This window comes from Cibotium barometz, chromosome 42, assembly GCF_041138505.1.
Source record: "Cibotium barometz isolate CiBa-2024 chromosome 42, ASM4113850v1, whole genome shotgun sequence".
Taxonomy (NCBI): domain Eukaryota; kingdom Viridiplantae; phylum Streptophyta; class Polypodiopsida; order Cyatheales; family Cibotiaceae; genus Cibotium; species Cibotium barometz.
Window position 1 is genome coordinate 3,904,027 of NC_141087.1, and position 24,816 is coordinate 3,928,842.

Genomic DNA, 24,816 nt, shown 5'->3' on the forward strand with positions numbered 1-24,816 from the left:
AAAACATACACCATTGATGAACGAAAGGTGGTCTAATTGATGGCCGAAAGAGTAAAGAAAAATGGCCAATCCACGTCTTACGAGACAGACCAACGAAAGTTGAGGAGGTAGACATTGTAGAGCTAGGGGAGGATACCAAACTTGTCTACATTGCTAAAGACTTAACTACGGGGCTGAAGAAGAAGAGCTCATTACTCTTTTTTAAAAGAATTCAAAGATTGTTTTGCTTGAAAATACATGAAAATGAAGGGTGTACCACCTGATATGGTTCAACACACTATTCTGATCATGGAAGGATCAATACCATCTAGGTGTTAATCCAATTCTAGGATTAACAAGAAATACCACCATTATCTTACATCAAGGAGTCACGATAGATACACCAAAGGGTCATACATTCAAAATATGAAGCAATAGTGTCCAAAGCTACAGCTTGGACGTGCGCACATAATGGTATGACAGAATATTTATGGCGATTCCCGCTTCAAGAGCATGTGATAGCAAGTTAGGATGAAGTCCTAAGTGATGTACTTCATGGATATATTATGAGAGTAGTCATTGTAATAGCATTAGGCCTCTTATGAGCGGCCTAAAGTGCCCGATCAGCCATAGTTTAAGAGAGTGTGAATAGTTATGGCCATGTATATAAGTGAATTTCTCTCATAATACAAGATACTCTCCCATTGTGCAATTGAGTCTTGCTCTTGCTAATCTCTCTCCCTAATGCGTGCTAGTGAGTGTGTGTGAGTGAAGTGAGGTGAGAGGAGGGACGAGGACCCGTAGTACAACGCAGCGGTGTGATAACACTTGCGGGAGATGCGGTGGAATTGCTTCTCAAGGAGTTGTAGAGCTTGGAGACCTCAAGGGTTACGAGCTCGGCCATTGGAAAGATCCTCACGACGACAGTTGCAGTTCACCAGGTAATCTCTTTTTGGATGTGTTTCAAGGAGGGTTAGGGTGAGCCATAACATTTTTCGTGCCACTGCCAGGGAGCCATCCCTTGGCTTTTTCCATCGTTGTGCCTCTAATCTATGCTTAACCCATTGCCCATTATCTTGATTAATGACTTTCCATGAAAAAGATATGGATTTGTTGTTGGTGATTTGTATGAGATTTGGTATGAATAGCTCTCTTTTTTGTTTTTGAAAAGAATGTTTTTCGCTTAATTTTTAGATTAATTTATTATTTTTGTTTTGTTTTTATGTTCTTAGGACTTGCACATAGTTTGTATTAGGCTTAGTTTGCATTCATTGCATCAAACAATGCACATTTCTTAGTGAATGTTAGCTCTTTTTAGTTAAACATAGAACTAAGATCATTAATTTTAGTTTAATTGTGTGTTTTTTGTTGAAATTGTTTGGATTAGAGTGTTAGCAAGCATTAGGAGTAGCTTAATCTTTCAAAAAATTTCTTAAAACCATCAAAAAGTCCTTAAATTTGACTAATTTCTCTTAAAGGACTGGTTTTTATCATTAAGGGTGATTAATTTTGTTCAAGAGGCTAAAAATTTAGAAAATGTGTTAATTGGGGTCTAAATTGATCATATGAGTAGTTGAAATAGGAGTTTTTGAGTGTTTTGAGAGCATCTAGATACATCAAAACACCTAATCACATCAATTTTTTGATCAATTGGAGAAATTTGACTCTTTGCTTAAATTTACCTTAAAAGAGGAGACTATAATTAAGAGCCTAATCAATCTCCTAATTTAGATTAATTTATATAATTGTTGATGCACAAAGATTAGAATTCCCTTGCTCTATCCAATGATGTGCTCAATTGTGTGAATTAATTAAGGATTAATAGTTAATTAGAGTCCTTGATTAGTATAAAAGAGGGAAAGATTAGTGAAAGGATTAATCTTGGATTAATCTTTAAATCACTTTTTTTATAACCATTAAGGCTAATGAGCATTCAATGAGTAGATGCTCATGAGTTGTGAAAATTGTCCATTTTGGGGGTCATTTATGAAGGGTGTAAGGTGTCTCATTAAAAGGTTGAATTTTGATTCCCACTTATCTTTTTGGAAAAATGTACATACCCTTTTTATTTTAAATTCAAAAATATTCCTTCCCCTAAAAAGAAAAATTCGTATTTCCCACTAGACTCCAAAAAAAAGAGAAAAAAGAAAAAAAGGGGACGTGAAAGGCTTAGCCTGTGTGAACAGCTTTGAACAGCTTGGGCATGAACGGCTCGGATGTGAACGGCTTGGCACGTAAACGGCTTGGGACATGAACAGCTTCGCACGTGAACGGCTTGGCTCGTGAAAAGGTTCACAAAAAATAATATAAAATTAAATTTAATATTTCGTGGAGTTCGGTTCACGGCGTGAACCATTTTCCTAGTGTTTCACAACATGAAAGCCTAAGGTTTGACAAAAAAATGAATTTAATATTCTGTGGAGTCCGGTTCATGGCGTGAAAAGGGATCCGTCAGCCAAAAAAAAAGCTCTAGAAAACACCCATGTTTGGAGGGCTGTATCTCCTAAACCGTATATCCGATGAAGGCACTCTAGGGCTTATCAGAAAGCTAACATCGAGATCTTTGACTTTGGACTGTCATCCGAGTTAAAATCAACTATTTTGGCCTTCGACTAGTAGCCTCAATATTTGACCCAAAAATCGAGGCAAAAAAATAGTACAAAAACCACGAAAAATCGTAAAAAAAACAACGCGAAAATGATGACGAGTCATATTCGGGCTACTTTTTGAGGGTCTAAACAACAAAATCACGGATGACTCAGGCAAACAAAGTTGTAGTACTCCAAAATTACTACAACTCCCTTATACAGAGTTTTTTAAAATTCCTTTTGGAACACCCTAAAAAGTGTGCTGCGAAACAGGGAAAAAATTCTTGACTTTTTTTTTTGTCGTGAGAAACAGTGATGGAAATAGGTTTTAGGACCTCTTCCATCTGGGAAGCTCCTAGCATACGCTTTTTCTAGAAAAACATCTCTAAGAGGTCGTTCACGTCGTGCGTATAGCACTGAAGCTAGGCGAACGGACACCTGTTTGATCCAACGGAGAGTATGCCAAGCCTGTTGAGGCGAACGAACACCTGTTTGATCCAACGGAGAGTATGCCAAGCCGGTTGAGGCTATAACGGGCAGTGGGAAAGTACAAAAAGAAGAAGAAGAAAAAACTATGATTGCTCATTAAGGAGCATCTAGGTACTGTGACATGGCCACGATAGAGGGATTGCCAGGGATCACACAAGGACTCAACCCAATGGCTAACATCTTCGAGCCATTGAGATCCATGCTGCAAATTCATCTCCCAATGTCGTTGGCCATGCCTATAACAAGCATGTCATCGGGTTTTACACCCCCTATGACTTCGATTCCATCGGGCTTTGGTCCCTTGCCTAACATTCCCGCGAGTCCTATACGTACCAACCCTTTCCTGAATGCCCACACCTTGGACATACTGACTAGTCTAGGAAGGGGCATGGCCCAAGGACTCACTGAGTCTCTTCCAACAAGAACACTCACATAAGGCCTCAGTGACTCATACAGAAATACGGCCGTACAAATTTTTAAAATTATGGAAAAATATGACGGAACAATAGACCCTGTTCAATTCATTCAAATGTTTGAACAGAGATGTGAAGCCTTTGGAAATCCCAACTACCCCACTAAGGTACATGCATTGAACTTATGCTTAGAGGGAAAAGCTAGTCAATGGTTCATCGCATTGATGCCGGCCGATCAAGACCAACTTCAAAACCTTGAAATCGGCCTTTATATATGGCTTTTCTAAACAAGGTGATAGGTGGAGTGCAGTAACAAAACTTTGTTCAATTGAGCATCAACCAAATGAATCCATTAGAGATTTTATCCTTAGGGTAAAACTCTTGGACTCATGTTGTGAGTCATGGGAAAAATTAAACGATGTTCAATTGAGGAGATGTTTCATGATGGGCTTGAAGAATAACAGCTAACACAACTTGATCATTGTATCCAATCCGAAAACATTCGATCAATGTTGCAAAGAAGCAATATGTTTAGATGACAACATGCTAGAAGATGATCATGCTATGAGGTGTTCCTCATCTAAACCAAGTGAAGCAATGGTAAAAGTAAGATCGATCTCGGAATTAACATTCCCCAAATTTTATGAAGCCTTGCTTAAAACCTTACAACAAATGTCTCTAAGAGAGGATGAAAACCTTCAAAACCAGACATCCTTAATGGCTCTAAAAGTGAGAAATGAAATGCCTTGTGTTGAGTGCAATCACTCTGATCATCCCAATCCTCATTGTGAATACAAGGCACCTGTCCTTCTATACTATATATATTGTAAAACCTTTGACCATGATACTAAAAAGTGTCTCGCTTCATCCACAATGGACTTAAAACCTCCATCTCCCATTAACCAAACAGAAACAGTCCAAAGGGTAGAAACTGCTCAGGAAGCAGTTAATCAAACACTTCAATGTTTCTATTGTCGTGGACCTCACAAGGTGGCAGACTGCATAGTTTGGAATACTTCCATGCCCATAGTCACTGACACCTTGTGAACCAATGTGTGAATGATATGGCATTGATCACATGTTCCAAGATTGCCCAAAATGAGTTGCTTCAATGCAACGCGTCTCACAAAATACAACTCTTAACATCTTAAGTGTACAAAATGGGCAACTGGCCATGATACCCTTGAATGTGCTTACACGCTTACAAGCCAAGGCTAGAAGAAACAGTCAAAAGGAATGTAAAAGACAACACCTCAACATGGGTAGAAGAACATGCTTTAAAACAGAACCCAAAAGAGAAAATAACGCCTTCTAAACCTAAGAAAGAGACAAGGGACAAAAAACTATCAAAACCAAGTTTGAATTAAAAGACAGGGAAAAAGAGTCTGTAGATGACATAAACCCAAAAAGGGACATAAACACGAAAGAGCCAAAATCCATACATGATGCAAAAGCATCCACCTCAAAAACCACCACACAAACCACAACACCCATATGTGTGACATAGAATACAAAAAACCAAAAGAAAATTCGATCTTGTCGCATGGGTAAACATAATGAAAAACTGACAAACCAAAGAAAGTCAAAGAATGAAACAAGTTCTAGTACATCACTAAGTGATGATGAAACAAGTTCTTACTCTCCATTCAGTGTACCACATAGACCAATCAAGAAACTAGAACCCATCCAACCACCCCAAATGGATAATAATGATCACATGACATATGCGGAATGCAAAAAGCAAGCTCAAGAGAGCATGCTTAGCTTGGTTGAATGTCTTACAGGGTCACCGATTGTGATTGAGCCTCATAATGCTAATCCTAAAAGAGCAACCAAGATACAAAGCCTAGAAGAGTACTGCTTCCCCTTTCAAGAGGAAGACATACTCTCTACTATACTGAAGAGTCATTTTTGAAACAGTCTATACAAACTATAGGCTTGAGAAAGCACGTGAGGAATTTGAAAATTCCCTTACAAGATTAAAACAGTCTCTCAAAACCTCATTCGGAGGAATGCTCTTCTCTCATGATAAAGCCAACATCACATTAGCACTTGCACCTTTAATGGCTCAACCTGAGTTATACAAGGACATAACAAACTCCATAAAACAGGATTGTGAGGATTCGCAAGTTTCCAAATAGACCTCATTAAGAATTGTCAGAGGACCAAGTGTGCCAGTGTACACATTAGTGTACACATTGGGTACTCTTGAAAAAGCTGAGACCCAAACAAAGGATGAAAGTGAATGGAAATACGAAATAGAAATGGGATCTGAAACCGAGTCAATAACTGAAACATCCATATGGTTCCTTTGGAAGATTCTATCATAGTATGGTTGGATTTCCCTACAAGCAATGATGTTAAGCACAAACGCGCATTGATTAGCCCTCGAGCTAGTCATAACATCATGACAATAGACACTTGGGTTTCATTGGGACAACCTAAACTCATCCCTGCAAAAGCAATAGTCTTGCAAGAGGAGCCAATGGAAAAAACATTGAAGTTCTAGGTTACTTTAGGTACACTACTCAAACAATCGATGGTGATATGGAATTTACATTCCATGTTGCCCTAGATTCCCTTGAGTATGATGTCATCCTTGGTGAAACTTGGATAGGTGAATCATTGTATTCAATAAATGAATCCATGCAAATAGTCACCTTGAACACTCCTACAAACAATGTAAAATTGCTACTACGGGAGGAAGAAACCTTGCATGATCTGGAACTTTTCCAACATATCTTACAGAAAAGATCCCTAGGATTCTGGTTGGACTAGACATTTCAAATAAAATCACCACAGCTCAAGTACAACTTATCCAACACGAGAACACAATCTCATGACTCTTGATCTATGGGATTTGTTAGGTCAACCAACAACACTCACCGCACATCCTGAAAGAATACACTGTACACAAGACTTGAACATGCCATGTTTGGGGTACTTTGAACATACAATTGAAACTAACCCCCTCACTTGCAAGTTTTTTATGGTTGAGTATGTGTTGGAAGTAGATTTGATCTTAGGGCATAAATGGATAGTTGCTGTCGAAGCACCAATGTGCTTTGCTATAGCGATAGAGTCATCATGATGGTCAATGATAAAAAGTTGACAATACCATACTGCCAGGAAGAGGATCCAACTTTAATGGATATCTATGATGCTTAACACAAAAGGATACAAGCCTCTTCCACAAAAGCCCCTCTACACAATGACCTACCATCTGCATCAACCGCATCAACAACCAACTGCATCAACAACCAACTCCGATAAAGCCTCTACTCCTTCAACCCCATCCTCACCTAACGAAGTTTAATGCCAAAACCTCGCAATCAACATCTATTCCTGAAGGAGTTCCCATAGCCAAACCATCTATCTCTAATAGGGAACTCAAAGGAAAGGCCCCAGATCCTATGCATCTTCATCGACAAACCTCATCAAAGGAGACAACCACATGCTCAAAGGCCTCGTCATCAGCCACTCCACAAGAGACTCTAACCTCATCATCATTAACAATGCCCACGAGTCTCAAACCTGCAGCCTCGGCAGTAGCCAAAGTTAAGGAGGGCCCCGAACCTTCCACATCAACCCTAAAGAAAACTCCAGCAAGACTCCCACAATCACGATATCTTAATAGCATCAAAATGTGGGTGGAGAAGCAGCTACTTGTAGCTTAAGAGGCTACTATGAAGGTTCCAATCAAATTTGGGTGCCTCGACAGTCAAAACGTCTTCCTCAACACAACACTACGAGGACAAGGAAGAAGAAGAGTACTCCACAACACCATCCCCACAACAGCCTATGCGAGTTCCTCAAAGAACTCCACCAATGCAGCAAGTGTGGGTAGTACCAAAAACACTGCCTGCAAGCACAAGGGTACTACCAAAGAAATACCAAAGCTTGGGTCCCCAAGCGCATCACAAAGTCCCTTAAGCTTGCACAAATAAGAAAGCCTCAACACCAAGCACATCGGCCACCAAATTACAGTGTTCGTCAAAGATGGGTGCCTGTGCATGTACGTCAACAACAAGGATACTATGATGGTAATTCCATCATATGGTTGCCAAATTCAAACATTTTGAAGAAAACCTCACCATCGAATTCAACCCCAACAACTTCACCTAAAGCTCGACAAGAATGGAGGTCCAAGAAACAACAAGCAAATCACTCAACCACCCTCGTGCATTCAACACCAACACAAGAGCTTGTCTGTTTAAGCAAACAATTAGCAGTCTTCCCTACTGCCTCGACATCATTTCAACAACAAATTCAAGATCAAATACGGAGACTTAGGAGCACATCAAGAACAAATTAACAATGCTCTTATCACCCCTCTGGAAGTGAGAAATGAGCGTACAAGAAGCTGTTGCTTTGCAAATCATGACCTGCATGACCCATTTTAAAAAAAACCTCGGGTCAAAACCTACAACTTCATCGAATTAAGCCATATCATGCAATAGTCACTATATATTTGTTAAGCTTATTGCTTACTATTCTTTTGGCTAAATTAATGTAGCAGCTGCTCTATGAGTACATATCCATACTCATGCACTGGGGAACATTTACACCAAAGCCCTCACCATCGACAACTTCCAAGTACATCTCTGGATGGGGGGGCCATGGTGGGTGAAAGCCTGGTCAATGGTATAACCCATCGCCTGGAATTTCCCTTCAAATTATAAACCTCTCCAAACCATGCCACCATCTTCACAACTCAATGATTTTCAATTTATAGTGAAGATCTCTATATTAGCCTCGCAAGTCAACGTAATTCTTTCAATCATCACCAACAAGTGGCTACTTTAATGCATAGCAGCTCAATAAGAGTCTATATGACTCAAATCTTATACTTCATGTAAATCTTCTTCGTAAGAGCACATAAATATACATAAAAACATAAAAAGCACATGGACAGAAAAAGACAAGATCAAGTCCTACTCAACAACATTTGACAAGAATCTTGCCACACAAAGGGACATCATCACAAGCCAATTACTTCAAATGATGAATGCCGGTTCAATGAATCAAATGAGGAACTGAGAATCACTATCTCATTCTGATGATTAAGTATACGTTCCTCCGGATCCTTCTCTCCCATTATTAACATCTCTTAGTGTCCCCACTAACAAATATCACATGTAACCTTGCCGATGATTGCCAAAAACAAATTGAGCAAAAAAAAGGGGAACTCACATAAATATATTTAAAAAAAAATCAATCATTCGCAAAAAACCCCAACCCCATGGAATTACCAATACACCACTAACCTCTTCATTCATTAACTAGACTTTCTTATTTCTTCAGGAGGAACAAAGACCATTGAACGTCATTCAACATCAAAGCCATCGCCAAAGCTTATTCATTCTCCCCACACAAAGATCCTCAACGCGATTATGAGGTCGCAATCGCAAACAGGAAGGAGGGAATGTTAATCCAATTCTAGGATTAACAAGAGAGCTACTGCCATTATCTTACATCAAGGTGTCACGGTAGATACACCAAAGGGTCATACATTCAAGATATGAAGTAATAGTGTCCAAAGCTACAGCTTGGACGGGCGCCCGTAATGGTGTGATGGAGTATTTATGGTGATTCGTGCTTCAAGAGCGTGTGATAGCAATTAGGATAAAGTCCTAAGTGATGTACTTCATGGATATATTATGAGAGTAGTCATTGTAATAGCATTAGGCCTCTTATGAGCCTAAAGTGCCCGACCGGCCATAGTTTAAGAGAGTGTGAACATTTATGGCCATGTATATAAGTTAATTTCTCTCATAATACAAGATACTCTCCCATTGTGCAATTGCATCTTGCTCTTGCTAATCCTCTTGCTAATCTCTCTCCCTAATGCGTGCTAGTGAGTGTGTGTGAGTGAAGTGAGGTGAGAGGAGGGACGAGGACCCGTAGTGCAACGCAGCGGTGTGATAACACTCACGCGGCGGGAGACGTGGTGGAATTGCTTTCTCAAGGAGTCGTAGAGCTTGGAGACCTCAAGGGTTACGAGCTCGGCCATTGGAAAGATCCTCACGATAGTTGCAGTTCACTAGGTAATCTCTTTTTGGATGTGTTTCAAGGAGGGTTAAGGTGAGCCATAACACCAGGCAAAAACCGTACTAAATGAATCCAAAATATGTAGCGATTGTAACGGAGGAAATTGATAATCTCATCACAGCAAATTTCATCTATGAAATTGAGCACATAGATTGGCTTTCACCAATCATGATTGTGCCAAAGAAGAATGGAAAATTGAGAGTCTATGTTGATCTTAAAAAGGTCAATGCAGCCACTAGGAAAGACCACTACCCACTGCCATATACAGAACATGTATTGGAGCGGGTAGCAAGTGAAGAAGCCTACAGCTTCTTAGATGGATTTTTAGGCTATAATTAAGTGTCCATATAGCACTACGTATTTGGTTGCCTTGCAGTCGCATTGGTTTGCACTGATGGTGCTGTTCTGGGTGCTAGAAGTTGTGCCAAGGACTAGACCCTCGGATATCTACACATGGTAGTGTCATGGTTCCCCAATCTCTGACAATGAGCACAATAGAGTAATTTCCTTGGTCTTAAGTGAGGGCATTCGGTGCTCGTGTGATTTTGTCTACAAATTGAGCAGCAAATCAATTCTCGCTAGGGGTAGAGATGAGCATTCCCTAATGCTTCTCTCCCATCCCTGACTTTTAATTTCTCCAGGATGGCATTACTGAGTTCATCCACTATCATATTGCCAACTTGCTTGCTCTTGGTTCCTATGTCCTTTATGACTAGAGACTCGCGATGTTGCCACTACTGAAGCTGCCTTGGCATCTTCTCGTTACGCCAACTCAAGCATATTGTCCTCATATTCAATTACTAGCTTACAACAACAAGTATCTAGAGTAGTCGGTCGAGCTAACACTACATAATCATGGCATCTTATGATATCAGACCCCTCTCCGAAAGCAACAACAAGTATCTAGAGTAGTCGATCGAGCTAACACTACATAATCATGGCATCTTATGATATCAGACCCCTCTCCGAAAGCAAGGCAATAACTGATCATTAGTTAGCCTTTCCCTCAACGTGCATCTTGAATTCAAGTGCTTGAGCTGAGAAACATAATCCCGCATAGACTCATTTTCCTTTTGCTTGATATTGTGGAGCTGAGCCACAAGGCTCCATCTGTTACCACTTCGAGCTCGATATGAACACATTTTAAAGCCAAGTGAAGTTGACTTTATCCTCTGGCTTTAAGGTTTGATACCATTGGTGAGCCTTCCCTTCTAGGGTCAGAGAAAAATCATGTATCATGGTTACATCGCTTACTAGCCCACAAGTTTCACAGGTAGACTAAAAAACGTCTATATGTTGGATTGGGTCCCCATCTCCCAAGAATTTTTGCACAAGCTTTGAAATAGCTTATGGCTTCATCTGGGATGGTTCTAGGGCAGTGCCTAGTTCCCTAACCATACCTCGACCCATTTTCATGGCCATATTCAGAAGATCTTCCCTTGTGATTGCGTTTAGATCTGCATTGGGATCCACAATTTGCCTCCGAGGAGCTACCCCCTACATAGACCATGTCCTCTTCCTGGATAGGTTCTTCTTTTCAATTTGGGTCTATGGCTAGGTCAGGGTAATTCCTCATTTCCTATCTCATTGTTAGTAACCTCAGCCCACCTTTGTTGGATTAGGAGTTCCATGCTCTACAAGAACATGGAATCATTGATCATTTCTTATATATCCTCTCTTGTATAGAGACGATCCTCACCTCCGTAGGTGCCCTAGGTAGATTGTCCTCCTCTTCTTGTGTTTCAATGCTTTCGTCAGCCCTTGGTTCTTTATTGATGGGTTCTAGAGTTGGTAGTAGTGACTCCTTCTATTATTCCCATGCACATGTTATCAGTGGCATTTCTAGATGTTTTTAGTTCTTTATTGATGGGTTCTAGAGTTGGTAGTAGTGACTCCTTCTATTATTCCCATGCACATGTTATCAGTGGCATTTCTAGATGTTTTTAGTTCTTTGCCATGTGGTTGAAACGGATTCAAATCCTCCATTTCTCTCTTTTCTGCCCTTGTTCTTTGCGTATCAAGATCTTTTTTTCTTAAGCTTAATAGCTGCAATTGTCACTCTACCTCAGCCCTCTTCAAGTCTGTTTCCATTTCCTCTTATGTGGGGAAGAAGACTTGACCTGTCTTGGCGGCACTTTCCTTATCCCTTCTAACCCTAGGGGTCATTCCACTAATCCTCACTATGTTAGCATTCCTAGAGCAAAAGGTTGGGTTGGTAAATCCGATCGTCTTAGACCATGTCTCGTGCTTTGTTGATGGGCCCATGCCCAATATAGGTGACCGCTTTGTACACTTTGAAAAGGAAAGGAGAAGCCCTGGAACATCCTACAATGGAATGGCTGAAGTTAAGGTGCTCAATAACATAGTAGAACCTAATGAGGATCCCAAACCTATATACATTAGAAAAGACCTATCTCCAAAAGAAGAAATAGACCTCATCGACCTACTCATAAACTAATTTTCTTGGAAATATACTGACATGAAGGGCATAGCCCTTGCTTGAGGTGGTCAAATACATTATTCCCATTGTGGAAGAAGCAAGGCCATCAAGGCATAGGATTTATCAAATGAATCCAAAATACTCTAGAATGGTCAAGGACAAAATCGATAAACTTATCAAAGCTGGATTCATTTATGAGAGATAGAGCGCACTGAATGGTTATCCTAATAGCCATAGTCTCTAAGAAAAATGAAAATATTTGGGTTTATGTTAACCTAAAAAATGTTAATGTAACCATGGTAAAGGCGTTGCCATTCACTAAACATGTGCTAGAATAAGTAGTAGGCAAGGAGGCCTAGAGCTTCTTTGACGGGTTTTTGGGCTATAACTAAGTGGATATAGATTTGCATGATCAACATAAAGACTCCATTTGCCAAAGAATGGGTCACCTATATGCATAGAGTTATGCCATTTGTCCTATCCGATGTTCCAAGCACTTTCCAAAGGCTTATGTGCACAACATACAAGGAATACCTTAGGAATTTCCTTGAGGTTTTCATGGATGACCTTTGCATCAATTCCAAATGGAAAGAATAATCTTGGTGCCTAAGGAAGGTACTTGAAAGATGCAGATTATACAGAATATCCCTTAACCCACTGAAATACTAGTTTTGGGTGAGACATGGAGTAATACTAGGCCACATTAATTTTGAACATGGAATCTCTATTGATGATAGGTGAAGATAATTCATGAGCTTCCATATGCTAACTTCAAGGGTGTCCAACATTTCATTGGACATGTCAGATACAACAAAAGATTTGTAATCATGTACGCTAACATAGCAAGATGTTTGTATAGACTACTTGTCATCTTTGATGGACAAATGAGTGTTAAAAAGCCTATGACACGCTCAAGAAAGCCTTAGCAACAAGTGCATCAATCCTAAGATCTTCCACCCAGGATATTGTTTTTCTTGGGCACATAGATGCCTTAGCTTTCATAGCAAAGTGGTTGCCTTTGGCACAACAAACAGGAGAGCATAACATGGATTTTCCCATTAGCTTTGCTAGCCACTAGTTGAGTGATGCCAAAAAAAACATCACCACCACCACAGAAAGGGAAGGACTCTCAATGGTCTATGGTGTAAAGAAATATCGCCCATTATCTTTTGCCCACAAATTCATGTTTTTGGTAGACCATCCTCTACTTGGTCAATAAACCTTGTGCTATGGGAAGGATAACCCAATGTCTCTTACTCCTACTAGAGTTGTATTTCATGATGTGACCATGTGGAAAGACTCACAACATGTGCATGCCATCACTTGTCATGCATCCCCAATGGAGAACCACCGATAAAAGTGGAAGACAAACTACATGATGCCCCACTATTCAAACTCTACATTGTTATGAAATGGACCAAAAAGATTGCCCATTATTTATGGCTAACAAGTTTTCCCAAGAAAGACCCCTCAATCAAGATAGAACATGGCACCTTATCAAAAAGGCAGTCCCTTACCAATTAATTGTGCGATTGTACAAGTTAGGCTAAGATGGGGTCTTGAGGTGCTATCCTTAGGAATTTGAATATGTCAATGTTCTTGAGCAAGCCACTCCAGCATAGTTGGAGAATGTTTCTCGATATACACCACCACAATAAAAGTTCTCTCAGTAGGTTTATAGTGGCCCACTTTGTTTGCAGATGCAAATGAATTTATAAAAGGCTGTGACAAATGCTATCAGGTTCACAAATGTGATAAAATGCCCTTTCACCCTATAGTGTCTCTACAACCATTTGAGAAATGGGGCATTTACTTTGTTGGACCAATTAGTCCAATAGCTCGAGGAACTCAAGCATGATTTTCTGCCTATGGACTATTGTGCCAAATAAATTGAGGCTCGTGATACCACAAAGGTTGATGCCAGGGTAACAACCAAATTCCTTTATGAAAATATAATTACCATATTTTGATGTCCACTCTAACTAGTAAGAGATAGAGAGACTCACTTCATCAATGATGTAATCAAGTTCTTGCTATGCAAATTCATACTAGTGTACCACAAATCCTCACTCTACTTCCCCTAAGCCAATGGCTAGGCTAAGAGCACCAACAAGATTATATATGCTATCCTGACCAAGAGAGTGGAAGACTCATGCAATGACTGGGAACAAAAGTTACTAGCCAATCTTTGGGCTTATAGGATAGCTTACAAGGTATCCATCCACACGACACCTTTCAACTTGACATACGAACAAGCTCCATCATGCCTATGGAATTCTTAGTACCAAGCTTAAGAATTACCATCAAAAGGAAATTTTAATAGGAAATGTAATGAATGGAACAATTGTTTGAACTTGAATGCTTGGAAGAAGTCAGACTACACACCATCTATGGAATGACAGTCGAAAAGTTGAGATGCAAAGGAATCATTCAATGAAATTCTCAAAGATAAAGATATCAAAGTCGGGGACATGGTTCTCATGTACAACAAAAAAAACGAAAAGCACAAGCTAAAGTAAAAAGGGATGGGACCATTCCTTGTGTGCGAACTAACTCCTCTAGGATCAGGTATTGGAACACTTGACAGTGTGAAAATGTAATGTCTCTTAAATGGTAGCAAACTTAGACACTAATATGGCTCATTAATTGCGAATGTCTTGAAGACCATTCATCAAAAGAAAGAGGAGAAAATGAAAGAAGCTACACTAAAACATAAAGCCTAGCAAGAAGATAAGGCTAGACAAGAAAAGTTGTGCAATCACCACATTTTTGTTAACATGGCCCAAGTTGTTGACTTAGAAGAGGAGGGCTGAGAGGTGAAGCCTTCCAGACTCTGGCTGGGCATGCCCAAAAAAATTGCCTAGAGCACATGCTCGCGCACTCATCGACATGGGTGCTAGCCATAACCTAATGTCCCACACAACTTGTTGTGCACTACAACAACCATTGTTGGCATCCACAAAAGTGAGAATTGAAGGAGTGTTTAGGTTTATTCACTGCTATGTTCAACATTGGAGATAACCCCTTAGAAGGGAAGTTCATTTTATGCCTATAGTAGGTACCATGCATGAAGAAGTGCTCCTCAGATGAGTATGGATGGGACACGATTTCAATGTGAAATCGACTAGGACTTGCACACTCTGCTACCTTGTAACACAACTAAAAGAAATTTGTAATCACTAATATAATTTTAATATGAGTTCGTTTCTTTCTCAAATATATATATTTTTGTATAAAACAAAGTTGAATAATGTGATAAATTATCTTATCAAAGTACACATCCCTTACCTCTATCACATCATGTACACATCCTCTCATACTTTCTATTTTTTTAAATGCCTATCAGGCTTATGTGTTTCAAAATACCAGCACATCAAACAATCATGTATAAAAAAATTAAAGGTATTACGCCCGAGGAAGCAAATACTCAAACTAGGCCTTGTTTGGTTAATTTTACCCCAATAGCACCCAGGTGCATGTAGGAGCCAAATCAAGAAGTTAAGACCTGGTCAAATAGGCAAAAGTAATGTTGTACATGGCCTAGCTCCCGGCTACTTGATTTGGGCCCTACATGCACCTAGGGTGCTTTTTTGGATCAAATTGACCAAAATAGGACTTGGTTTAAGCAAAAAACAAAATGTATTCTTCCCTGGAGCCTAGCGAGTGTATATGGTACACTACATCATGGATGCATGATGAAGCCAGGGAATCTGCTGGACATTTCCATTTTTAAAAAGTACATTTCAGAAATGTGCACAACCTAGGGGTGTATACTTAGATTAGTATATTCATCAGGATTCTATATGTAGACAGAATTGCATACATAGGATGGATTATATACATGCATTGGGATTCTATATGTAGCCAAAATTACGTACATGGGTCAACAATGTTAGACAAGATACGAGATGAGATACGATAATAATAATATTGATTTTTCCTTCACTCATAGGTATTTGAGAAAATGTGAAATATTCTGGACAAGATATGAACAGAAATATGTATTTTTCCATTAGAAAAAATGATATGAATTCTAAATAAAATATGAATAAAAATATTAATTTTTTCATTAGAAATATTTTGGACAAGATAAAATATGAACAAAAATATTCTGGACAAGATAAAATATGAACAAAAATATTGATTTTTTCATTAGAAAATATTCTGGACAAGATAAAATATGAACAAAAATATTATTTTTTCCATTAGAAAAATTGATTATAAATGTCATTGATCTAAGCATAGACAATATTGTATTACAACCAAAAATAGAAAAAATTGCATATAACTCGGATTCAAAGACTTGTTAGCTAGGTAGGTCCTTGGAAATTAGAGTGACCTACTTTGCATGGACACGGCATAACACGGAGTCCTCAAATAGCCTAACCAAAATCTAATGTATAAACAAGTGAAAGAGGCCACTCGAGAGGCAGGGGGAGCCAAAGAGGGGATGAGGTGATTGGTAAAGGAATTAGAGTGCAAATAGCACAAAGTGCTATTACTATGGTAAACTAGGGTACATGGCAGAGGTGGTTTGCTCTATTACTATGTCAAACCAGGGCACATGGCAAAGGACTATAATAAAAATAAGAATGATATCTGTTCTAGGGAGAACACTCAAATATTGCAACATAGCGAGAAAGAGGGGAGAATGCAATGGTTATACCGATGTGCACCTCAAGCCACTCTTGGAAGAGTAACTCTCTCTTATGGAAAGTCAGGGTGCTCGAACTTGCCTCCGTTGTTGTCACCACTAAGCAGCTTTTCAAATGGGTTGGGACCAACGAGAGAGAAAGCTATGGAAAGCTTAACCTCTACTTCTATGCCACAGTGAGTGAAAGTATGTAAAGGTAGACAAGAGAAGGAGAGAGGGAGAAGAGAGCATACAACCACACCATCACTCACCCACACAATAACTAAGCATGCATGTAACAGAGAAAAAGAGCAACGCATACAAGCAACTCAACCACAAGAGCAAGAAGACTCAAGCTCAATTGTGAGAATGGGATTTTGTCCTTTCGTAAATTAGTCAAGATGGCTTATATACAATACTCATTTGTATAGTGCCCAATCACCCAACTAGTGTTCGAGGGCCCAATAAGCTAGTCTAAGATAATTTCCTAGCCTAAATGTATATCACCAGCATTTCACAAGTCATAAGCTCAGCACTTCTGGTGTTACACAAGTCGTAAGCTCAGAGATTTCCCATAATCATTTTATATGAAGCGCATTGCGCAGTACAAATATATGGCTATAAGAAGTTGTCACGCATGGAGTAATGTTAGCCAATGTGGTTAACAGACCCCCTCCCTAATCACGGTTCCATCCACAAAATGGACAGTGAAGCTCCATGGGAGGTTAGTGGTAGAAGCCAATGAATTTCTAGTAAAAGTCAAAGAGAGACTTCGTCTATTGCATCGTGTGATGGAAGGCTTTGTGAGGCTATTTTGAACATGTCTTTGAAAGTGAGCATATGCCATCCTTGCATCCACTGGACTCACTTATAATAGGTGAGTATTTGGTGAAGTGTGGAATCTTGTTGATGTCAAAGGACATGCCATGTAAACCTTTATCGAAGGTGTGTCATTATGGGAATTCCACTAAAAGCACAATAATAAGTATGAAAAAACGGATGGTGGCCACCATATCTAGGTCCCGACACAACTTCATGGATCTAACCTAGGAAAAAACATTAGCCAAGTAATGGGCTATCTCTTCATCCCATTTAGGAAAAACGCAGAGTTTGGAAGAGCAAGGCATTAGGTAGTTTATCCTCCTCTCCAACTGGCGGTTCTCCATTGGGGATGCATGATAAGTGATTAGCATGCCCACATTGAGCCTTTCCACACAATCACTGTTAAATCAAACTTTAGTAGGATCAAGAGCCATTGGATTATCCTTCCCATGATGCAAGGCTTATTGACCAAGTAGAGAAGCGCTTGATGGTCTATAAAAAATACGAATTTATTTACCAAAACTGATAATGGCAATACTTCTTTACAACATAGACCATTGAAAGTCCTTCCCTTTTCATGGTGGTGTAGTTTTGTTCAGCATCGTTTAACTGGCAACAAGTAAAGCTAACATTGAAATCCATGTGATACTCTCTTGGTTGTGCCAAAATGCAACCGATTGTGAAAGCCAAAAAAGTTAAGACATTTATGTGCACATGGAAAATAATATCCTACTTGGGAGATCTTAAGATTGGCATGCTTGCTATGGCTTTCTTTTTGACACTCATCCATCCGCTCAAAGATGACAGGTAGCCTATACAAGGGTTTTGCTATGTCAGCATACATGATTATAAACCTTCTATTGTATTTATCCAACATGTCCCGTGAAACACCAGACACCCTTGAAGTTAGTGGGTGGTGGAAGCTCAAAAATTAGTTTCACCTTACTATCATTAGTAGAGATGCCATGTTTAGAAACAATGTGGTCTAGTATCACTCTATCCCTCACCCAAAATTGACACTTGAGAGGGTTAAGGGATATTCTGTATAATTTACATCTTTCTAGTACCTTAAGGCACTATAGATGTGCTTTCCATTTGGAATTGATGAAAATGTCATCCATGAAAACCTCACAGAACTCCCTGAGGTATTCATTGTTTGTTATGCACAAAGAAAGTGCCTGTTTGGGCATTGGATAGGCTGAATGGCACAACTCTATACATATGTGCCCTAGTTTGTGGTAAATGCAGTCTTATATTGATCATTTGAGTCTATTTCCACTTGGTTATAGCCTGAGAGCCCATCAAGGAAGCTATAGGCCTCCTTGCCTATACTACTCATCCTAACACATGCTCAATAAACTCAATAAATGGTACAAGTAATGGTCCTTCACCACCTTGAATGTATCAACCTTTTTGAGGTTAGCAAAGACCTAGATCTTTCCATTATTCTTAGGCATTGTGACTATTGGGGATAGCCATTCACTATGCTCTATCTTGTAAATGAATCTAGCTTCGATGAGTTTGTCAATTTTGTCCTTGACCATTCTGGAGTATTTTAGATTCATTTGATAGGCCCTATGTCTTGATGGTCGTGCTCTTTCCTCTTCTATCAGTGCAAGGCCCAAGTCTAGGACTTGAGTCCTACATGAGTGCAAAGCTCAATAAGAGTCCTAGAAATGTGTGCAAGGGTCAAGTCTAAGACTTAAGTCCTTCCTTAACTTCTCCTAGGCGCAACACAAGGACTTAAGTCCTAGACTTATGTGTAATGCTCAATAAGTCTAGAAATGTGTGCAAGGCCAAGTCTACTTGTGTCTAAGGCCCAACACAAGGACTTAAGTCCTACACTTATGTGTGTAACATTTAATAAGTCTAGAAATGTGTGCAAGGCCAAGTCTACTTGAGTCCTAAACTACCCAAGACAAGGACTCCTTCCTCACACAAAAACTCCATCAAGATAGGAAGAATTAAGAACAAAAGTATGTGCAAAAAGCAAGATTGAGTATTGAGAGAGAGAGAGAGAGAGAGAGAGAGAGAGAGAGAGAGAGAGAGAAAGAAGGAAGAGAGAGCAAATAAATGGAACATGCATCTCTAACCAACTTTCTAACCACCTCCGGCTTTTCTTGATTTTTTTATTGAAATTCAAAAAAGTTGAGTACAACTTTTAGGCTAAGGTCTAGAGACCTCATATTTTGCAACTTATAAAATTGGAAAAGATCCTTCAACCTTTTGAAAAATTGAAAACTCACACATTCAAGTGGCCATGGCTATAAAAAATATGCAGACTTGCTAAATAGCCATGTCAATTTACATTTGATTTTTACAATAAAGAAGCTCATCAAATAAAGGATTTTAATAGCCAAAAAGTTTGATAATTGTTGATGTAGAAAATAAAAGTGTGCCAAATATGCACAAAAAATAGAGGTTGTCATTCCTCCTCCACTTAAATGTGAGCATCCCTACGAACACTTAGAAAAAAAAACACTTTGCCTTGGAATAAGCACCTCGAACATGTTGATGAAAAACACACTTCTCATGAACACTTCACTTCTCTCAAACACCAACTCTTCTCACTTCACACTCTACACTATCTCCAACTTCAACTTCTTTTTCAACTCCAACACTTTAACACTATCTCCAACTTCAACTTGGAAAGAACAAGGCAAAATATCTCTCCAAATGTACACAATTATGCCCACACCTCTGGCAAAGAACAAGGCAAAATATATCTCCAAATGTACACAAGTATGCCCACACCTTTGGCAAAGAAGCAATGAAAATCTCCATCAATGAAGCTCATCAAAAAAAGGATAAACCATGGTTGAATCCCCTCATAAGATAAAGCATCGAAGAGTACCCTCTCATAAGATATGTCATGAAGAACTCCACCCAAAAAATGAATATATGTGTGTGGGTATTTGTTTTTTTTTTTAAGAAAAGGGTTTTATTTATAAACTGGAAAAGAAATCCTAACTACAGGTTCTAATGTATTGTGGATTTGCATTTCTTGGCAAAAGAGAGCTTGGAAAAGGATTGCATATGAACATATGCAAGAAAGAAGAGCTTGAAATCAGCATTGGAGGGACTCCATATGAACCGCTGCTTATGGAAGACCATTCACATCCATTAAAGGTTTTTTTTTTAAATCAAAACTTATCTCCAAGGAGCGTCCATTACGAATTGAAGAGGACGGTGGTACTTGCTGGCGACATTATGGTGATGCAGGTGGCCGTTAGAGTGGAGAGGCCTTTCCCGGAATGCCAGCAAAACTGTGCTTCTCTTTATCTCCATCACCAACATCCATATTTGTGCCTTCAGTTAGAGCTGCGCAGGCTGGCTGTGTTGCAGACTCCGTACCCACCTTCTTCTTCTCATGTACCAAGTTGATCATCATCATCAAAAGAGTGCCGCCTTCTTTCACTTACACTGCAAGAAGTCACTCAACACTTTGCTTACTACTCTTCCCTTGCTGCTCCGAGTTCCCACCACCATTGCCTCCGGGATACCTCCAATGAAGATGCCACTGCTTTATCCCTCTATCAAAAATTTTTTTTCTTTTTGGGTGGTTGTTGGCTACCATTTGCTGCTTTTTGTCGTGTGCCTACTGCTCATGGCCGCCACATAAGCAGGTTATTGTGATGAGCCGCCTGCCATGAAGATCCCGTGAGAGAAAACAGCGCTGGAAAACGCTCACCATTATTAGCACTCAGACCAGCGGTAGTGGGTAGCCACCATGCTGCCTGGATGAGAAAATTACCGACGAACAAATGTGCACCGTTGAACACAGACCACCGATTATGCCATGAAGATCTGCCCTCTGTTATCGTCCTTGTCGTGTCGTGGAATAGACCTTGCCTGAGATCACCATGGCTCCTAATTCATCCTTCTGTCCAAAGAAGCCGCTTCTGCTTGTTATGTGCTTTCTTTGTTGTTGTTTGTTGAGTGAGTTTCCTCCAACAACCCCATCATGCTTCCATGGCACGCTCTTTCTCTCTTCACCATCGCTTCTTAATGTTCCTTGATTCCAGCGGCTTCTCTCTTTCTTCTCCCGACGAATGCACCAAAGCGATAACAAGCACCAAAAATGGCCACCAACTCCGGTAAGAGAGGCTACACAAGTACTCTTGCATAGCCTCAAACCCTACTAAGAAGCATGCTCTCTAACCAAGAAAACTAGCCTACACACACAAAAACACACCTCACAAATTTTATCTTCCTCCTAAGATAAGGAAGAATTAAGAACAAGAGTATGTGTAAAAAGCAAGATTGAGTATTGAGAGAGAGAGAGAGAGAAACAAGGAAGAGAGAGAACATGTGCATCTCTAACCAACTTTCCAACCACCTCCACTTTTTCTTGATTTTTTATTGAAATTCAGAAAAGTTAAGTACAACTTTTAGGCTAAGGTCTAGAGACCTTATATTTTGCAACTTATAAAATTGGAAAAACATCCTTAAACCTTCCAAAAAATTAAAATCTCACACACTCAAGTGGCCATGGCTATAAAAATATGCGGACCCGCCAAAAGCCATGTCAATTTACATTTCCTTTTTATAGTAAAGCTCATCAAATAAAGGATTTTAATAGCCAAAAAGCTTGATAATTTCCAATGTAGAAAATAAAATTGTGCCAAATAATGCACAAAAATAGGGGTTGTCAAGGATCCTAAGGCATTGATGTCCCTCCCCCTATTCACTACACTGTATACAGGGTAGACACTATTGCCATCTGGCTATAAAAATATGCGGACCCGCCAAAAGCCATGTCAATTTACATTTCCTTTTTATAGTAAAGCTCATCAAATAAAGGATTTTAATAGCCAAAAAGCTTGATAATTTCCAATGTAGAAAATAAAATTGTGCCAAATAATGCACAAAAATAGGGGTTGTCAAGGATCCTAAGGCATTGATGTCCCTCCCCCTATTCACTACACTGTATACAGGGTAGACACTATTGCCATCTTGAATGTAGTGGCTTAGGATTTAACTTGGGGGACTTCGAGCCTCTAGTGGTTCTACGTAGTTAGCATCCCCCCCTCCCCCCCCCCCCAAAATTCCCTCAAGTATTTCTATCAGGGTCAATTGGTTCATGGTGGGGATTACTTTAGGAATGGGTGGTTGTTGTGGCAATACTTGAGATGGCAGGGTTAGTTTTGGAACTCTTAGAAATCCTCTTTGAGGCACATACTACACCAAGTGAGGTGCTTTTGCAAGCATGGGTCTCGGTCGGCGGTGGAGCTAACAAACCAATTGTTGGGCAAGTGGAGTTGGTGCGATTAGCAGAGGCAGAGGAGCAAGCTGATGCCTCTAAGGTTGACTCTTATAAGCAATGGGTAGTGTCATGGTTTCCCATCCTCATATAGTACACACACTAGATTCCTCCTTATCTCAGTCTTAGGTGGGGGCATTCCATGCTTGTGTGCTGACATGGCATATTGAACACCATACCAACTCACGTTAGGGGTATAGATGTGGTTAGCCTATGTTATCTTTTCTTTACCCCCCCAGCCTTCCACTACTCAATCATTTGCTACATGAGCGTGGCTGCTAGGTCTTCTATGGCTAGTATAACCTATGGCTCTTTCCCTTTGATGCTGACCTTTGAAGATATTATGCCAAAAGATTCTTCAAAATGGGTTCCTTCAAGGAGATCCCTTGAAGAAGATCCCATGAAGTTATCATCAAAGTCTATGCTTTTTCGAGTACAAGGCATTATGCAAGGTTGAATCAAGGATGCCTTCTAGGAATCTCCCAATCAACTATTCGTCAAAGAATTTGTCATTGTCCAAGCATCAAGAGTGAAGGTGTCTCACTATGTTGATGTAGTTTCTAATTGATTCTTTCTCTTATTGTGGTAAAGTTGATCGACTAAGTTCCATTGAGTTTCCTATGGGTGAGAGTACCCAATTATGAAAGCACTCTTTAGAGTGTCAAAGTCATCCTTGTCTTTTGGTTTTAGTGATGCTCGAAACCATTGTCTTGCCTTTCCTTTCATGGTGGTAAGACCGAAGACACTTACCCATATAAGGTTATCAGGCCAACATATGGTGCACATCTGATTAAACCCTTCTAGGTGTGCAATGAGGTCTCCATTCCCATTGAACTTGGGCATAAACTTTGTGATTTGCATGGATTTGATAGTATTTTGATCTAGCTATTGCAGAGGTGGTGGTATTGTTGGTAACCATGTAGCTCTATAGCTACCCCCTCTTTATTTAGGCTATTATCCTCAAGATATCCTCATTGTTATTCTACTAGCCCTATAGCTACCCCCTCCCTATTTGGGTTGCTACCTATACTGGTGGAGGTGGAGGTGGAGGTTGAGGCAATGTGGTTGTGGGTGATAGTATAGGTATGGGTAGGTTGGTTGAGGCATGGTATATGTTGGGTGTTGCCCTTGTATTCTGAGGTAAGTTGGGGTACTATGGAGGATAGCCATGTAAGGTTGGTTCATATTGTGGTGTGTATTCTCCTCCTAGGGTTGAGTCTAGTCTGAAGCTCCCTAGTCCTTGCCATAAGGTTCCCATAGTCATGTATCCATCAGCTTGGATTGACTCATCGGCCGCCCTAGTGGCCTGAGTGGTGTTGGTGTGGCCTCTATGGTCATATTAAACCTAAACCCCCTGCATTACTCATACTAGGGTCTGATGCAACGAAGCCAAAAGGAACAGTGGGTCTCCAAGTTGTTTCAAACACTCCAAGGTTCATGTTCTATGAGCTGGCCAAGTCGAAAGCCATAGATGTAATAATTTCCCATTGTCTCTATGACCATTCTAGTTGTGGTTGTAGGAAGGAATACTCCTTCCTCTATAGGGTTGATGCTTCTCATTCCCCATGATAGACTAGTTAGGATCCATATCAAGAGCCTTCGTGCTTGGTTCTAACGGGTGGTCTCTCTCTTGCTAGACAGTTTGATGAGTCTTAGACTCGCACTCCTTAGTTGGACCATGTTTGATAATGTTTCTAATGATGTCTATAAAACTCCTTTAAGTGGTTGTACGGATGTAGTGGTTGTAGGGATGTCAGGTTCTCAAACTTCTTGGTCCATACACGTCTCTAAAGAAATAAGTTCTTAGGAATAGGCCTTACTCAAGTTAGAGTCCTCTCACTGTCACTCAAATGTTCAATTTCTAAGGTTGCTTAGCTCCTATGAGGTCTCAGGAATTGTGAAGCAGCCAAAGATTCCTCTTAAGAAGGTGCTCTTGATTCAACATCATTTGAGGCACTCTCCTCAAGCGTGGGATTGAGTCCAAAAATCCTTCTTGGCCTAATGTATACAGGTAAAAGGGTGATCGGCTTACAATGCAACCTCCCCTAACACAAGTCAAACAATGGTCCTGGATATTCTAGATTCAGATGAATTTTTTAAGTTTTTGTCTATATTGGACTTATGAGCGTGCATTCACA